At 47.5% G+C, this 17,329-nt stretch overlaps 1 protein-coding gene across 3 annotated transcripts in view; it reads left to right on the top strand.

Moving 5' to 3' along the window:
• LOC138566230 (G-protein coupled receptor 22-like) overlaps positions 1-17,329 on the top strand; it is a 1,714,615-nt gene that overhangs the window by 1,446,961 nt on the left and 250,325 nt on the right. The window lies entirely within an intron of this gene.

The raw sequence follows: 17,329 nt of genomic DNA on the forward strand, positions 1-17,329 counted from the left end.
AAAGGCCTTGGCCACTGGCCTTGGCCTAAGACCATGCCCCAAAAAAACCTATTGGTGCAAAATGTACAGTGGCCACGGCTGAAGGCCATGGCGAGTGGATCCAAAGAAACCTATTGATTCAACATGTACAGTGGCCGCGGCTGAAGGCCATGGCTAGTGGGCCCCAAAGAAACCTATTGGTTCAACATGTACAGTGGCCGCGGCTGAAGGCCATGGCTAGTGGGTCCAAAGAAACCTATTGGTGCAACATGTACAGTGGCCATGGCTGAAGGAAATGGCTAGTGGGCCCCAAAGAAACCTATTGGTGCAACGTGTACAGTGGCCATGGCTGAAGGCCATGGCTAGTGGGTCCAAAGAAACCTATTGGTGCAGCATGTACTGTGGCCGCGGCTGAAGGCCATGGCTAGTGGATCCAAAGAAACCTATTGGTGCAACATGTACAGTGGCCGCGGCTGAAGGCCATGACTAGTGGGTCCAAAGAAACCTATTGGTGCAACATGTACAGTGGCCGCGGCTGAAGGCCATGGCTAGTGGATCCAAAGAAACCTATTGGTGCAACATGTACAGTGGCCGCGGCTGAAGGCCATGGCTAGTGGGTCCAAAGAAATCTATTGGTGCAACATGTACAGTGGCCATGGCTGAAGAAAATGGCTAGTGGGCCCCAAAGAAACCTATTGGTGCAACATGAACAGTGGCCATGGCTGAAGGCCATGGCTAGTGGACCCCAATTACACCTATTAGTGTAACATGTATAGTGGACATGGCCAAAGGCCTTGGCCACTGACCTTGGCCTAAGACCACGCCCCAAAGAAACCTATTGGTGCAACATGTACTGTGGCCATGGCTGAAGGCCATGGCTAGAGGGCCCGAAACATATACATATTGTAGCACATAGCTTTATTGTCTCCATCCTGAATGGAAGCCTACCAGCATGTGGAAATGGGAATCTAAGAAAAAATAATCACCTCTGAAAGGAAAAGCAGTGAAAGGAAATGAACATCAGGATCACCTGTGTGCAGGCATTGTTTCACACACTGTGCAGTTTCCTAATCATCCACCATTTCCATCTCTTACGGGACAACAGCCTCTCCCAATTATCCACTCTCTGTTGTGTTTGCCGGCATCTAACTTTAATTGCACTTTTAAGTGCTTAAAACAAAATGAAACAAACAAAGACAAGCCAGACCAGTGCCCTTTTGAGCTCAGCATGTCTCTGAGCTCGGGAAAAAGTGTATCCCCGGGGGTTCAGTATTGTACGGCTACATGGGCTTTTGTTTTTCTGGGATCATGGGACTGAGCAGACAATTTCTGCTAGGCTCCGCACACATGGATAACTGGCTCATTACCTGGACTGATTGAAAGAGTGTTTAACTCTGTGTTTGAGGAGGGGGGGAAGAAGTGATGCCAATTCCAGTCCCTTTCTAAGCTTTAAAGACAATCAACTATATCTTTCCCCGATGATCAGAGTGGCCACACATTCGCATTTAGTCCGTATTGACCGTATTTTAAGACCTGTGGTTGGTTTACAGACAATAAGTCCGAATTGGCGAAAGCGCTTTTTAAATATCAATGAAATACAAACACAAAGACTTTCATCAGGACCAAACAGATTGTACACTTCCTCACATGGTGAAGTGGAATGTTATGATGTTCATAGGTTCTGGAACATTGGGGCTGGGAGTTCAGTGCCAGTTGGGAGGTGGGGGGAGGGGGTGGGTTGGAGAGATTGACCTGCGCCACTCTGAATGCTTAAATAAAGTGGCTCACCTCCCAACAGGTTTCGGTCTATCTTTTTATGGAAGTGTCCTGACATTCATGGGGACTCATACTCCTTTTCAGGAACTGTGATCACCCTGTTCTTCGGGAATGGCTGGTGGGCCTTTCATGAATGTATAGGCATTGAGCTATACCATAAGTACGCTACAGTTTTACAGGGATCCGATAGTCCGATATTCTCCAAGACAGAGCAGGGGTAGTAAGAAACACTTCAAGTAACTTCTGCAGCATTCCCTCTTGTGGAGTTTTAGGTACATTCCCATGAACCTCTGCTTGCTCAAGAATAGTTGAAGCACACTTGCTTGGCTCAGTGCATAGTAGTTTGCATAACATTAAAGACGAGCCATGTTTGTATCTGCTGCCTCAATACATGGAACTTCCTTTCACCTGCCTCAGCCCTCCATGAACTTGTCTCGTGCTACGCAGGAGCCGTATGCACTACCAGTAAACTTTGTTACCATGTAAGGTATTGTTGCTCTAGATCCGAACCCTGTGCCCAGCCAGTAATACAGCTCCATTGCACAGAGCACTCCTGACCCCCGCACACGTCTCAGATGGACAACTAGATGCGTTCTGGATGACTAGTTTACCATAATGGAAAGATAACCACCAAAGACTTACCCCAGTGGCTGTCATGTCACGAGTGCAAATGAGCAGCGCTCCCACATCAATGTGTTGGACGGCCCATGTTTGGGCCATGCCTGAGGGAAGTGATGTTGGGGATAGGGAGGTGGGCGGTGAGGGGGGGTTGTTCCGTTAATATGTTGAATAAAGAGGTTGCATAGAAATACGCTCCGTGTCCGTCTCATTTATGTCTCACCAGAGGTGAGACAGAGTATTTAGCAGGACGCCAGGAGGCCCCTGTGTGCCTGGAACTCGACACTGGCGACGAGGAGGCCAACAAACACACGCTGTGAAGGACAGTCATGCCGGAGTGTGGCACAGCTAGTGGAGGATGCCATCGGGCGTTGGCAATGTGCATCGGCACTCCTCCCCTCATTAGGGATCGCCCCTCCCCCCAAGCCACGGAGAAGCAGCAGCCTCTAATGCACGGAGGAGGAAGGGAAGTCCCCTCCCTCCTCATCCCTTATCACTGGCCCCACAAGGCCGGTGGCCACGCCACCTAGCATGCACACACTGCGGGGAATGTCACAGAAGCGCCCCCAGCAGCTGCTGAAGGCCCCAAATGGACATGAACAGTGGCTGCATACTCAGCTTTAGGACGGCGGTCGACACGGGACTGATACACATCTTATACCAGCTAATGGCCCACAAGTACTTCGCCATTCCGGAAGACGTAGAGGCAGCATTCCCGAGCTTGTTCAAAGCCCTGGGAAAACTGAAACACCGGAAGATACAATTGCACATCAACTCAGAGATTCAACCAGTGGCTCAGCACTACCGGTGCATACCTTTCAATATACAGCGCGAAGTAGAGGAGGAGATAGACAAACTCCTGCAACAGCAGGTGATCGAGCCAGCCACTGGCCCCACCCCGTGCATGTCACTCATAATCCCGGTGCCCAAGAAGTCTCTGGACGGGTCCATAAGACTATGTGTAGATATGAGGAGGGCCAATGAAGCGATCGAGTGACAATGGCACCAAGTGCCGAGGATCACCAACATGATACACTTACTGCATGGAGCTAAGGTATTTTCCAAATTGGACCTCACAAAAGGGTATCACCAAATCGAGATCGCACCCAAATCTCGATACATCACCACATTCGTGACACACCTGGAGCTGTTTCAATACAAACGACTCAGCTTCGGATCTCGTCGGCCACCCGAGATATTTCATGAGGTGATTCATAAGGTCATACGACACGTACGCAGCTGCCGCAACTACTTGGACGACGTCCTCATGTTTGGCAAGTCCAAAGAACACGATGTGGCCCTACATAGGGTGTGCTTCGCACTTGAAGCAGCAGGCCTAACCGTCAACAAATCCAAATGCGAGTTTGGCAAAGGCTTGCTTCAATTCTTCAAGTACATCTTTAAAGAAAGAGGAATCCTGACAAGGTAGCAGTACTTAACATGGCACAACCTCCCCAAAACACGTCCGAACTGCGTTCCTTCCTGGGTCTTCCAAGCTATTGTTCCACATATCTCAAGGACCATGCCACAGTGAGCAACCCTCTTCGGCTACTCACCCGTAAACACCAGCCATTTGAATGGTCAAGAGACTGCCAGAGTGCATTTGAAACGATTTGCAACAACATTGCCAGAGCCGAGGACATGGCATACTTTGACACAGAGATGAAGACCGAGGTAATAGTGGATGCCAGTCCCGTGGGGTTTGGAGCAATCCTGACACATAGAGACCCCGCCAATCCCTCCAATGTATTTATAGTAGCCTATGCCAGCAGGAGCCACACAGCCACAGAACAGGTGTACTCTCAGGCTGAGAAAGAGAGTCTGGCAGTTGTGTGGGCCTTCCACCTATTCTTATATGGGAAGGCATTCACAGTCATAACAGAGCATCAGGCTCTCTTAACGGTATATGGGCACCCAAATGCAAGAATGCCCCCCCAGGATAGCCAGATGGGGCCTGTGCCTGCAGGACTACAAGTTCGACATCAAACATCGCCCCGGGAAGGAGGAAAACCCAGCGGACGATCTATTCTGCCACACAACAGGCCCGGCCTACGGGGGGGCCATTCATCGCAGATGCGTACATTAACTACGTTGTACACCATCTACAGTGGACTGGGCCGACCTGGCAGCCATGTCTGAGCAAGACAAGGCCCTCTGCATCATGACTCACTGCATCAAGTAAGTCGGAAAGGATCTCCCATCTAAAACATCAAGCCAAAAATGAGTCAGTAAGGGACGACATCCGATGTTTAGACCTGGTAAAGGATGAGCTGTCCATTGTGAATGACCACATCATTCTAAAAGGCTGCAAAGTGATCATTCCAGGGTCAATACGAGAGAAGGTAGTCAGGCTGGCACACGAAGGTCACTGGAGGGTGATGTTAACGAAGCATCTCCTTCGACAAAAGGTGTGGTTCTCCAAACTGGATGCCATGGTGGAGGAAATCGTAGGTGGAAGCCCAACATGCGCGCAGGTGGCTCTGCTGCCACACCCCAACTGACTACAAATATCTACACCCCTAAAATGTCTGGGAAGAACTAGCGGTGGACTTCTTTGGTCCTCTTTGGAATGGCACATATGTTCTTGTGCTGATAGATGAACACTCCAATTTTCCGAACGCTCACCTGGCGAGAGCACGTCTGCCACGTACGTGATCCCGGTGCTGGACCGCATGCTGTCGACTTACGGGCTCCCAAAAGTTATAAAGACAGACAACAGCCCACCATTTACTAGCCAGAACTTTCAGAATTTCACAAGGTACATGAGGTTCCAGCACAGGAAGAAAACCGTGCGCTGGCCTCAAGCGAACAGCATAGTCAAGAGGACACCGCAGATAGCCACCATCCTAACAAACCCTTTGAGCAAGCACTTAATCAGCTGCTGCAGGAATACTGACACACCCCACACAGTACCACAGAGCTTTGTCCCTCGGACCTGGTGGTTCGCAGACACGTCAAGAAAAGGTTACCAGAAGGACCCGCGCAGCCCTTGCCAGCACCGCTCGAACACGATTAAGATTAGGAAGAGAAGAGCAAGATGAAGGACTGAGCTGACACAAGACGGCGAACCAAGTAATGCACCATTGAACCCTGAGATCAAATTATGGTACGCCAACCAAAGGGTCGAAAGGAAGACTCCACATTTGCACAGGACCACTTGATAGTAACCAACAAGAAGGCCACTATGATCACTGCCAGTGGGGACAGACAGCCGTCATTTCAAGAAGGTCGTGGGTTCCTCTACACTTGGGTGAGAGCAGACCAACGACAGTCGAGACGAGAGACATTCAGATGAGTCCTACCTCGGAGACGGGGAACAATCTGAAGAGGAGGTCAGTGGTGCGAGAGAACTCTCACCCCCGCCAGTGGCTCGCCACCCCACGAGGCCTCAGAGATGTTGCATGAAGGCCCAGGGACTGATTGAGGAAATGGGCTGACAAACTGTGAGTGATCTGTCATCTTAAAAAGGGGGAGATGTCATGTCTCAAGTGCAACTGACCAGTCCTCCCACATCGTTACGTGAGACGGGCCGGCCCGTGTTTGGGTCAAACCTGAGGGAAGTGACGTTGGGGTTAGGGAGGCAGGCGGTGAGGGGGGCAGTTCCGTTAATACGTTGAATTAATACGTTGAATTAAGAGTTTGCATAGAAATATGCTCAGTGTCCGTCTTGTTTATGTCTCACCAGAGGTGAGACTGAGTATTCAGCAGGACGCCGGGAGGCCCCCGCGCACCCTGAACTCGACACCGGCTTACATTATTGACTGCTAAAAATATTACTACTGCACCTTTAACCGATATTATGTACCAATACAACATTTCAATATTATTTTATAAGTTCTCTTGTTTGGACATTTTGCTATTCAACTGGATTGCAATTGTGTCCTAAACTTAGCTTCCCAAAGTATCCTTGGTGGAGTTTAGCTTTGGGGTAGCAACTTACCTGTGCTACCAGACGTGAGCCACTTAAAAAGGGCTTTTAGACTGTTGGGTTCTGCAATGCACTAGTAAGCGGGTGCTATGGGGGTTCGGCTGAAGCACCCTAATCCTCCAGACACACTCCCAGTTCATTCTCGATGTGGGTATTTCATGTAATGCTGTAAAGTTCAAGTATTATAAATGTACTGTTTTCTTCTTAAATGGGTAAATAGCGCTGTTGACCATTGTGACTTTTCAAAGCTTTGAAATGCAGATTTCCATTGTACGTGCATTAACCCACTCTGCTGTCTTGCCAGATGCCAAATGCAGGCTGCTAGAAGGCAGGACTGATGGGCACTGCCACCGTTTTCATCTAGAGCACCAAGAGACACACAGATGGCCACAGTGCAGGGTATAATAACCTTTAACATCACATAACATACTGAGAAACCGCAAAGCCCCACTCCTGCCAGCTGAACATTTGCAGACGCTTGATTTGCACATGCCCAGTGGGAGACACAGTGGGGGAAGAGTTCGAGTCGGCCGTGTTGGCGGATATAGGGAAATTGATAGATTAATCGGGCCGCTGACGCTGAGCCTCACCGGCCTTCAATATTCTATGGATTTCTCTGAGGAAGGAAAACAGGGAACATCAACAAAGTGAAGAAAACGTCTGAAGCTGCTTATTACAATTAGTCCTGCTCCAACTAGTATTGAATCACGTACATTTCAGGTGAATGTCTCATATCCCTCCCTATCGTGAGATGAGGTTTAGATTCTATTAAAGACACACAGGTGAGTATTATGCATTATATTACTTTAATTCGATGCAGCAGCAAAAAGCGCCCTTGAGAATGAGAAACTGTTCATTATTATAAACGCGAGGTCGCACTGTGGCATAAAGTGGGCCTAGACATCAATGAAAAAGTCACCCGCAATCACAAATTTCAACTCATTACTTTTCAAAACAGACCATTTAAGTCCTACCCAAAGGGGAGTTTTGGGGCAAATGTTTTGCAAATAGAGCATTTGAAAGCATATTTGCTTAGAAACATTGGTTAAAACTTGTGTAGTAAGTAGCTCATGAAACGGACACACTCTGGGAAAAGAAACGCCCCCCTCTGGTCCAAAAAATAGCCCACACTATAAATGTGGTGTGGCAATTCGGCATTGCGCTACTGACGTATATGGCATTCCGAGCCTGTATGAAAGAGATGGTTTCACTGCCTTAACCTCTTCTGTAGCTGCACAAAAAATATCTCTCAGACACAATAAGGGCCATACAATGAAGGCAACCCATTCTGCCAATAAATGAAGCGATAACAGCTAAATCGTTTTAATCATAGAAACGTCAAGCAACCACCAGACAGGTGTAACGAAATAAAGCAAGGGTGGGTGGGAGGGATAATACTCACCTCCTCTCATTATAATACAGGAGATTAGACATTCCATAAAGACCTGAGCCTTCCTATTATGCAAGTTCAAAGACCTAGGAACGCATTATGTAATATGTTCTCAGTGCCTTTCTGATCAAAATAAGTCTCTCAAGTTGCACTCTCCAGACCAATCATCGACTTTCAGTTTGTCTCCAAGACTTCTTCATGAGAAAACATTTAGAAGAATTGGGCCACTGTAGCAAAGTGAACGAACCCCAAATATATGCACTCAGTCCCTGCTTCTTCTATCGCTTGGTGTGCCCAAGGTTTGAAAGTACTGGAGGAGACTGGAGAATAAAGATTGCCAACGCTGACAGCTCAGGAAGTCTTCATTCTATTAAAGACAAGGAGGTGAGCATTATGCTTCTCTTTCTTTAATACTGCCACAACAGCTTTTCAACTTATACTTTTAAACATCTACATTTGTGTTTTTTTTTCTGACACAAAATAAAAAATAGCCAATCCGAAGTTTAAAAGTTTCAAACCAGAGTCTTACATCTCGAAAAAGCTCTCAAACTCCAACTCCCATGCACCTCCAGGAGTGCAGTAGTCCTGACCCTATCCCATGCTCCAATGCGGTGATACGTCATCCTATAAGAACTCTACTGTCCCAGGTCCTTTCCTCTTTCTTTCTTGCCTTGGATATCCTCTGAAACGAATCCAACTCTTTATGAACTGTCAACAAGCAACTTCCAACGTTTCACCGAAACAGTGTTCTTGGAACCAAACAGCCCTGCTTCTCAGACCACATAGAGTACTTCGCCGGTACAGTGATTGAGATCATACTGCTTTCTGATCATTTCCTAGAAAAAACAAACATATTCTTTTTAAGGGCGGGTGATGAGACAAAGTTGTACATTTGATATCAACATCATAACATCAACTTTCGAGTCTTTCCGGGTGGGATATAATGCTCGCCTCCTTGTCTTAGAATGGAGACTTCCTGAGCTGTCGGTGATGGCAATCTTTATTCTATGACAGGACAGGAGGCTCGCATTATGCTTCTTCCAAGCTAGCCACCACCCTATTTGCCAAATCTGACACTGGCTTGAAATAAAAAGTCTTAAAGGTAGACTCAGAGGACCAGTCGGCCGCTTTCATTATATCTTGGAGTGGCACTTCCGCTGCAAATGCTCTAGATGCCATTGCCCCTCTAGCTGAATGCGCCCTAAACTGTGACAAGTCCATGCCTGCCCATTGCATTATTTCACGCACCCATCTCGCAATTGTCGCTGTTGCTACTGCATGAAAAGGTTTTCTACGTGCTATTAACAGCTGTGTTACGCCTCGTGGTCTCAGCATTACTGTGGCTGTTTCATAATCTTTAACACATTGAGCTACACACAGTTTTTTATTTTCTGTAAAATAGGGGTATGAAATCACTTAAGTGTCTCTTTTTGTTCTTTTAGCTATGGAAAATGCTACTCCCTCTGGATAGAATATTTTCCTGTTTATCTCTAGCGCTTTCACATCGGAAACTCTTCGGCATGCTGTGAGACACAACAACATTGCCAGCTTGCCAGAGAGTTGCGATCGAGATAAATCTTCATTGTCTGGCCATGCTAGAAACAGCTGTAAAACTTCCCTGACATCCCATAATGTCGTAAACTTAGGTTCGGGGGGCTTTCTTAATTTCATTCCTCTCAAAAGACGCAAAACTGATGGATGTTCTCCTATGGCTTTACCATCTACCATGTCATGACCTGCAGAGATCGCGGACCGCAGTACACCTATCGTCCTGAAGGCACTACCTTCTTGGAACTTTATTGCTAAGTAGTTCAATAATTGAACTACAGGGGCATAAACGGGATCCAAACCATGTTCTGTATACCAGCGAGCCCAACTCTTCCATGCCGTGTTATAGCTTCTGACGGTGGAAGGCGCCCATGAATCTCTGATGCAGTCTGCAGCGAGTCGCGAAATGCCTGGCAATTCCCACTTTCTCCTGAAACCTTGCAAGCTATCAATCGCAGGGTGCCTGTCGATACTAGGGGATGAATTCTCCCGATTGGGTCTAGTAGAAGGTCCGGCTGTTGTGGAACTATCCTCGGAAAATCCGTAGAAAGTTCCATCGCTACTGGAAACCAAGGCTGCAATCTCCAGAGGGGGAGGACTATTGATAAGTCTGCTCGCTCCCTGTGCACTTTCGCTAGTGCTCTCGAGATCATGAGAAACGGAGGGAAGGCATAATTCAGTGTTCCGTTCCAAGGTTGGAGGAAGGCGTCTGTGCCTGCTGCCCCCGGGTCTAATCTCCAACTGAAATAAGTCTGCGTGTTCAGTCTAGACGCAAATAGATCTATATGAACGGGACCCCAGAGGTTCTGTAATCTGTTGAACATGCTCGGGTGTAGTTTCCAATCGCTTGAATGTACAAGATATCGTGAATTCCAGTCCGCTCTCTCGTTGAGCGTCCCTGGCAGATACTCTGCTGTGACTGCTACTTGATTCTGAAGGCAGTAGTGCCAAAAGTCATTCGCTAGTTCTGCTAGCATCCTCGATCTCGTTCCTCCCAGCTTGTTGATATAACACACTGCTGAAATGTTGTCCATTTTGAGCAGAACGCAACATCGAACTTTGTCCTTCATAAATGCTCGCACTGCAAAGGACCCTGCTAAGAGTTTGAGACAGTTTATGTGCATTTCTAGTTCCTGTTCTGACCACTTCCCCCCTGTCTCTAAGTTCTCGCATCTGGCGCCCTATCCGGACCTGCTTGCATCTGATTCTATGACGATGTCCGGTGAGTCTCCGAAAATCACACGGCCATTCCAGGCCTCCATGTTGGCGAGCCACCAGTGGAGTTCCGAGATCGCTTCTGGGTCTAGGGTCACTAGCTGGTGATATCCTACCCCCTCTTGTAGGTGTCTTATCTTGAGCTTCTGTAGTGCTCGATAATGGAGCGGACCCGGAAAAATCGCTTGGATTGAAGCCGCTAGCAGGCCAACTACCCTTGCGAGAGCTCGAAGAGATATGTCTTTCTTTGCTATAACTGTTCTGAGCTCTTTCTTTATCGCCTTCACTTTGTGATGTGGTAGCTCTAGGTTTGCCTTGTTTGTGTCTATACTGAAACCCAGGAATTCTATGATCTGCACCGGCACTAGCTGGGATTTGTCTAAATTTACTTGGAATCCTAGAGAGGTCTAGAGCGTGAATATCCATTGCACGTTCTTGGAAAGTGTGACTTTGTCTGTACCCATGACGAGAATTTCGTCCAGGTAAATGATTATGTGAATGCCTCGCTCTCTTATGGCTGCTGCTACGGGTTTCATCAGCTTGGTGAATGCCCAAGGCGCAGATGGTAGGCTGAACGGAAGACACGTGAAGCGCCATGTCTCCCCTTCCCACCGAAATCTCAGATATTTTCAAAACTCTTGAGATATCGGAATCGTTAGATAAGCGTCTTTGAGGTCTAATCGCGCTAACCAGTCCCCCGTCCGGAGGAGATCTCGAAGTAGATGAATGCCCTTCATCTTGAAATGGTTGTAAACAACCCATGCATTCAGCCTCTTCAGATTTATGACAGGGCGTACTTTGTCCCCCAAGTGAACAAGAAACAAATTGCTGAGGAAACCTGGCCCTCCTTGTGTATCTTTTTCTATAGCATTTTTGTCTGCTAATTGGAGAATTTCGCTGTTTAACAATCTCGCCTCTTCTCGAGGCATCTGAATAAAATGGGGTTCTGATCTCTGAACTGGGTTCCCCATAAATTCTAGCTGTAGTCCTGCTACTGCCTGCAGCACCCATGCATCGCGCGATTATGCTTGCCATGCACTTAGAAACTGGAGGGTTCTCCCTCCCACTCGTACTCTCACTGCACTCACCCCCTGAGGCATTTGGTTGCCGGTATGCACCTCTCCCTTTTCGTCCTCTGGGAAATCTAGACCTGGACGGTAAGAATTTGTCTTGTTGTTTCCCTTCCCAATATTGGGCGCGCTGTCCCTGGCGTCTGCGTTGATAGTTAAACCGACCAGACGTACAACCCCTGTAACGTCCGGTCCCAGAAAAAACTCGAGTGGGGAAAATCTTTTTGATTGAGCTTTGCGCTCGTTCAAGAGCTGAATAAGTTCTCACGAACTGTGCCATTTCTTTAGCGAATGCCTCGCCGAAAAGTAGGCCTCTTGCTCCTTCACCTGCCTCGTACGACGCTAAGTCGCTTAGCTTACTGTCGATCTTAAGAAGAACCCCTCCTCTTCTCTCGGCTCACAGGGCGCAATTCGTGTTACCAAAATGCATACAGCTCTCTGAGCCCAACTGGCTAATACGGAAGCATCTACAGGGGTACCTGTGTCCTTCGCTTTCTCCGCGAGAGTCATTATTTTTGCTAATGGGCCGGCTAGGTCGAGGAGCTTATCTTGGCACCCTCGCCAGGTTTGGTCTACGCCCTTCCGTATGTCTTTCGCCGTCTTTGTAACGAAGGTGACCATTTTGGGGTCAAGTTCAGGAGTGTCGGCCAGTTTGCCTGGCAACTCCGGTCTAGGGCATTCTGAACGCATCCGCGATCTTATTTCTCTATCCAGTGGCTTGCGTTTACGTTGAGCCATGTAGGCTGCCACTCTGGGCGATGGGACCCACTCTGAGGATTTAGGGTGTCTAATAGCCTTTGGGTCAAACATATCTGTTGAACTCTCAGGTTCTTGAGGATCTATCCCCTCTTCGTAAAGGTGATCCTCTTTACCACATCACCCTCATCATCAGGTATGTAGCCTTCATCATTGTCCCTTGGATTACTCACCCCTGGGGCAGGGTGTCTGTCCTGGCTTCTTTTCTTCTCCAGGGAGGCTCTTTTAAGCCTGGCGACAGGGTCGCTATTCTCTTGGGGAGTGGAATCCTCCCTAACTAGATTGCTCGGGGGGGTCATAGAGTGTTTACTCTTGCGAGCAGCTTTCTTCCCCCTGGGTTCAACCCCATCTTCGGGGTGTCTGTCTGACAGCTCTTTATCTTGGCATTCTGCCTTTCTCTTTTTTGCAAGCAGAGCTTGCTGTTCGTTAAAAACAGCTTCCAGTATATCCAGCCTTTGGGTAATAGGCTGCACTCCTTGAGACACCGCTCTGGTCAAGGAATCTCCTAGTACTTGCTTGAAGCTCTGTGACAGGTCTGTGTCCTGTTGGTAAGGACTTTCTTCCCACTCCTCCTCTGACCATTCTGGTGAGGTAGAAGGAGTGGCACCTTTTGAAATGAGCCATAGTGTTAGCAAGGCTAACTGCTGTGCTGTCAGCAGGGGATTAATGTTAGTCACCTTTGTCAATTCTGCCTTTCTCTTCTCAACTTGCAGGCTCTTTAGATATAAGAGGCAGTCTAGTATGAATCCCTTTTTGCTCCGGTGGAAAATCTGATTATAACTTTTTTCTTTTTTTTTTAAGACGTGTCACTCCGCTTTTCACCTCACTCGGCATACGCAACGTAATGAAAAACTTACGCGCTGCCGGCAGAAGAACTCCCAGGGGATGCCGGGGGAATTTAGCTCCTCCTGCTCCCCTAGGTCCTGCCGCATGCTGTGTTCTACGGCACGAAACCGAGGAGCGGGGCTGCGAGCCTGAGGAGAGCGTGTTCGCTCGCGGCACTGGCCCCGCCTCCTCTTCACAGAAATATCTCACGGCGCCCGACGCAAATGAGTGAGAGAAAACGAAATGAACACACTGAAGCACATGTTCGATAAAGTTCACCGTAAAAATTGTATTTACGGTCTGTTAAATATTTTACAATCACGCAGCTTACGTGCTTCTCATGCAAAGTTCAATACTACGCTGATATAGCTATTATCTTAAACAAGAGAGTGAATTATGATGTACTTATCTCATGGCAGCAAAAAGAAAGAGGAAAGGACCTGGGACAGTAGGGTTCTTATAGGATGACCTATCACTGCATTGGAGCATGGGATAGGGTCAGGACTACTGCACTCCTGGAGGTGCATGGGAGTTTGAGAGTTTTTTCGAGATGTAAGACTCTGGTTTGAAACTTTGAAACTTCGGATTGGCTATTTTTTATTTTGTGTCAGAAAATAAAAATAAAAAAAGTACAAATGTAGATGTTCAAAAGTATAAGTTGAAAAGCTGTTGTGGCAGTATTAAAGAAAGAAAAGCATAATGCGAGCCTCCTGTCTTGTCATAGAATGGGGTTTGCGTTAGCAAATAAACAGCCAATGGGTTGACGGCGGCCTGCGATCCACACTTTTCTCATTGTAACATAGCACACAATGAGCCGTGCAAAGCTTCTGATCCTACAGCAAGGTGGGCAAGCAGGGCACGAGCTGAGGGTACACGAGGGTGGTTGGAGTCACCCCCACTTTTTTCAGGAGTCCGCCCACTTTTTTCAGAGAGCACCTTGATATGTTAATCGCAGGTGCCGCCGCATCCAATTGGTATGTTAATATGTCCCCCCACTTTTCTTTTTTTAGGTCTTGACCCCTGAGGACAAGAAACCAAGGTAGACATACATTCAATTTGAATGTGATGAAAAAGGTCCCTTTTTCATGCAAATACTCACTATTTTCAGCATCTAAATATTTAACCTCTTAAAACATATTTCATAGATATGACGCATAACAGCGGTGTTAAGTAAGCAAAACGTTGTTGTGCTCTACAGCCTTCATTATTGGATCAGTGTTGATAGAGTAAAAAAATCGTAACTTCCCCATGACGACGTCTAATGCCACCCTGAAGGCGCTTGGGAGTGGAGGGGACGTGGTGCCACTTTCTTTGGGAAGGATCACCTGGTTACCTGCCTCAACAAAGGGACAACAGGACAGTACCAGTCATGAGACACGGTTCCATGTAATAATGTCGCCACAAAAATCTCGCCATGAAAAAATATCGCCGAAAAATTGGCGTTTTTTGTGGCGACATTATTGCATGGAACATGCGGGGGACACCCCCGCAACCCCCAAACCTTTTTGTTTTCGTATTTTATTTTTTTACTTTTTTTCTTTTGCCCCGTCCCCATATATATGGTCACCCAAATAATATCGCCACGACCTTTTCCCGGCGATATTAATTGCGGCGACCATATATATGGGGATAATATTACCTGATACCTGAGACACATGAGTAACTAATAATAAGAATGTACGGGTCTTTACGCGCCATGTAAATTCAATGCCCCGTGAGTGTCCTACTGGTTACTGGGAGTCAGATAATCTTGTTTCCACTGGAGCCAGCCTTCCATTTGCTGTGCACAAGGTTTCCCTCCTCAGTGACAGCGTCAGAGATTCAGGTGCGCTCACCTATCGCGGGGCACCACAACACATGGGCAGCAAATGATTCTTTTAAACTGATCACGCCAATGCGAACGTCACTGGCTCCCACTCCAAGCCAGGATACTGTTCAAGACTGTGTATCATCTACAGAGCAGTCACCAGTAGCACACCAGCGTACCTGGTGGCTAAGAATGGCTCTTTGGCTAGTAACACTAGCCCATCTCACCGTTTCCTGCCACACTTCAATTGAGCTAACCCTGGCCAACAACTGCGTAATAACCACTTTGCTCTCATCTCCACTCATGTTTGTATCATTTCTACTGTTATACCTACTGTTATTGCTCATCAGCCTGGGGAGCTCCTAGCCCCAGCCTAACGTATCCTCTTGACCTGCCCTTAGTGGTAACCACTTGCTATGTTGTGGTCTTACTGACCACTCTGTAACTAGGACTGCTTGCCCGTGCCACACTGACCACTTTGTAACCTGGTCTGTCTGTCATGCCTTGCTTTTGATGCCTTTATCACATTGACCACTCTGTAACCAGGTCCTAATTATTCTGCATTCCTTTGCATCTGTATCTGTAACAACTTTTCTATGCTTAAGCGCCCAGATACCTCAGGGTTAGGTGCGCTCTACAAATAATAAGCTAAACTAAGCTCCACGTATCTAGTGGTACACACTCCTCACGCAGCAAATTGCAAGGCTTGAATCACAACTCGTCCGCAAGAGAGGACCCGCAAACAATCATTCTCTTGTCATGTACCCACTTCTAGAACTCAATCCTGGTGTCAGCTCGGAATTCCCAGCACAATTCTCCAATTTTGCAAATCTCTCAGAACATGACTGACCAAGGACACCTAATGGACGCACATAACGACGCACAGACCTCACAAGGATACCAGCCCAAATGCTGGCTACCCAAACTCTGTACAGCGCTCTGCTGCTCTCGAGCTAGGCCAGCGCTTTAAACAATAAAACACAAATAAAAAATAAAATGTTCAACGCACTGTCTAGGGCCTAGCCCTCGGGGAGGGGAAAGCAGCGTATTAAGGAAACAACCAACAGAGTGAAATTGGGGTTGTTGGAAACAGAGGCTTGGGCCAGGGCAGGAGCAGTAAAGAGTGGAGACTAGTGGAGACATAGGCTGGTGGAGAGAGAGAGAAAAGCACAGAGATGGGGGAAATTGGAAAGAGAAGCAGAGGAGCAGAGGAGCAGAGGAGCCAGGTTTATATGAACATAAAACAGAGGAAGGTGGAGGAGAATGAAAGAGCTGCGAAGGAAGGTTGGTCGAACATAAGACAAGGGAAGCAGAAAGTGATTGAAAGTGCTGTGAAGGAAGCTAAAAGGAACATCAGACAGGGTATGGACGGCCAAGAGGAGGAGGGCTCCTAAAGATCCTCTGGCCACTCCTCTACTTTGTGCAGAAGCACCCTCACTGATGTCTTTGGAGGAGTTGCCTAAGCCTCAGTGCAGGGAGTTTGTCATGAGCTACTTTTGTGGCCTGTAATGTACCCTCCTGGCCTCTAAGGGCAGACATTGTTATGGAGAAACCTAAAAAAATAATACTTAGCTGGCCCCATTTAAATGATACTGTATTTGGTTGAAAATTGCAAGGGCACCCATGTGCTTCTCCAGCCTCGAGCAGGGACTGGGAGGTGACAATGACCCACTACGAGGTATGCAAGGAGTGTTGGCGGCGTGGAGTATCTTCTGGGACGGCCCCTGAGCAGGGACCAATCACTAAAGGTAGGACCACAGCGAGGCGCTGAGGCAGGCTGTCTGGCATTGGTGAGCCTCATGGGGTACAGCTTGAGCTTCTGCTTCACTGATCTCATTAGCAGGGCCCACGCTGGAACTGGCAAGTGGATGGGTAGGGATAGTCGTGCGCGGAGATGGCGCCGCGCAGCTGAACGCTTGGGATAAAGAGAGAACGCGCATGGGCCTGAAGACCACAGTCAAAGAAAGGTTCACAGTGGTTTAATTCCTAATGCAAGTTGATGTGCTCCAACCTCTCTGTACAATTGTTCTTGATTGGCTTTTCTTCTCTTAAGTCATAAAGGGTTTCATTGATGATGTAAGGGAGACTAAAATAGCAGGAAAATCCAGAAGGGTTATAACCCTTTCCCTTGCTTGAATTAACTCTCTGAAACATCTAAGGTAGTGATACACATATATCATTGTGTTAAATAAAAATATTTTTAAAAAATATACATATAACATTCTCTTATAATATCTCCTCATTGAGGACTGGATATGTGCACAGCCGTGGTTTCCACTCTCAGCCCCTTCACTCTAATGTGTTCCTCTGCCCAAGAGCGATAGACACCACAGGCCTTTTATCCTCACATCCAAACCTTGAGGCTTTCTGAATGGATATATGTATGCACACAAATATTACATGGACGCGGTAGCGTC

The sequence above is a fragment of the Ambystoma mexicanum genome, chromosome 2p (assembly GCF_040938575.1).
Source record: "Ambystoma mexicanum isolate Mex_15411 chromosome 2p, UKY_AmexF1_1, whole genome shotgun sequence".
NCBI lineage: Eukaryota > Metazoa > Chordata > Amphibia > Caudata > Ambystomatidae > Ambystoma > Ambystoma mexicanum.